General features: G+C 40.2%; 1 long non-coding RNA gene across 1 annotated transcript; it reads left to right on the forward strand.

The window, feature by feature from the left end:
* Nucleotides 1-243: 243 nt before the first annotated feature.
* Nucleotides 244-1,706, forward strand: LOC112075517 (uncharacterized). The gene is made up of 4 exons (XR_011477369.1): nucleotides 244-340; nucleotides 879-949; nucleotides 1,230-1,429; nucleotides 1,583-1,706. It is a non-coding gene; the product is annotated as an uncharacterized lncRNA (long non-coding RNA).
* Nucleotides 1,707-2,170: the final 464 nt, after the last annotated feature.

Genomic DNA, 2,170 nt, shown 5'->3' on the forward strand with positions numbered 1-2,170 from the left:
GACCGCAAATGTTTATTGTAAAAAAATAAAAAATAAAAAATCACCAGTCAACATTATACCAGTCATTTTGCAAATCAATAGCTATATATCATATAGTAAAAAAGCCCACATTTAGAAGTGAGAGTTTAGGCTTACCTCGGCAACACTGTACCGTACAGTGAGGTTGTTGTTCAGTCTGTTGTCCGCGTTTGCACGGCAAAAGAGATCGGTTGTGATATTGAAACTGAAAGTGTTTCTCTTACGTTAACAATTAAGCTTCCGGGAAAGCACGACGTTTCCCCCCCGAAGAATTCTCTGCTGCAGTGAAACATGACCTGACATATACCGCGTTCATGTGCTGGTAGGTACTAGGAACTCAGAAAAGTTTGACTTACTAACGGTTTGAACGCGATATGTTAAAAGCCAACACGTAGAACTACAACCAGTTAGCAAGTCGACCATACCCGAGTTTCCTTGTTCCAACTTGCACTAGAACGAATCACTATTCCTATCTTGAACAAAATAGAGATCATTGGCTCAATAACGCCATTAAAACAAATATTATTCTTTTTTTTTTTTATTCAAAGTCGGATGCGTCAGTTCCATATCTAATTTAACTGGTGAAAATAAGAGACATATAGACTAGACAACTTTCATTTTCTGTATCTGCAGACAAATAGGTACCACTAGTTACTACAGCCACAACGTCTTAGACCTCGCCTATTTCCCTTCTCAAAATGTGATTTTAAACCTAAATTTAACCACACTGCTAACATTATGTCTATCCCTAATCTTAAATTAAGACCAAAAAGCATTTTTTTTGTTTTCATTKATTTGTATGATCACAGACAATTTTCACTTTGTGGCTGTGGTAACTAGTTGAACCCCCCTTGAAATAGGTACTCGAGATTGCGACATCCTCTGCAATTTTACAGTTGGTTTGGAGCAGGCTTTTGGAGAGGTCGTTTATGTGAGTAGGCTACTATCAACTAATGCTTTTCCATAGCAGGAAAACAGTTACATGTTTGAAGACAAATTTCGTAATGAAATTGAAGCTAACATTGGACAATATTTTAACTTCACTTTTAATTTTGTATGCGTATGGCTCAGCTGATTAATTATGCAGATCTTAATAATATTTTTTACATAACCTTCGCAGTAGTCCTAATCTATATAATATTCACATAATTCACCTGAACTATATTTAATTCATAATTGTATTAAAGATTGAATATTTCTGGGAGCTGCAGGCTAATCATCCTGTGAAGGCACTTGACCATGGATTCCCCAATGTGCCTGGTCGAAAACGCCGATGGCGAGCTTCATGTAGTTCCTGGTGCTATCAAGTACCCGATGGGACTGAACCAGAAAGTCATAGTGGTGGCGGTGGTCGGGCTGTACCGCACCGGCAAGTCTTACCTCATGAACAAGCTGGCTGGAAAGAGAAAAGGTGAGACAGAGACTGACTGATGCTGAGAGACATATCTGAATAATCTGTGCCTCAATAGACAATTCCCAATTTTTTGCAACTGTACATTTCTTTCAGAAGAAAAAGTCTATTCAATTTTTTCGTCTTAAAACGGTCTTTGAAATATTGATTTAGGTTTTGCCCTGGGAGCCACCATCCAATCCAAGACTAAGGGAATCTGGATGTGGTGTGTGCCTCACCCTGAAAAAAAGAGACCACACCCTGGTGCTGCTGGATACAGAGGGGCTGGGGGATGTGGAGAAGGTGAGAGGTCAAAGTTCAGTCCCTTTACAATTCACATTAGTAATCCAGCACAGTGAACAAATATCTAAACACACATACACTACATGACCAAAAGTATGTGGACACCTGCTCGTCTAACATCTCATTCCAAAATCATGGGCAAACTGGGCCTTCCCCAAACTGTTACCACAAAGTTGGAAGCACAGAATTGTTTAGAATGTCATTGTATGCTGTAGCGTTAAGATTTCCCTTAACTGGAATTAAGGGGCCTAGCCCAAACGATAAAATACAGCACCAGACCATTATTCCTCCTCCACCAAACTTTACAGTTGGCATAATGCATTCGGGCAGGTAGCGTTCTCCTGGCATCCACCAAACCCAGATTCGTCCGTCGGACTGCCAGATGGTGAAACGTGACTCATCACTCCAGAGAATGTGTTTCCAATGCTGCAGAGTCCAATGGTAGCAATGGCAGCAAAC

Source organism: Salvelinus sp. IW2-2015, unplaced genomic scaffold (genome assembly GCF_002910315.2).
Source record: "Salvelinus sp. IW2-2015 unplaced genomic scaffold, ASM291031v2 Un_scaffold3214, whole genome shotgun sequence".
NCBI lineage: Eukaryota > Metazoa > Chordata > Actinopteri > Salmoniformes > Salmonidae > Salvelinus > Salvelinus sp. IW2-2015.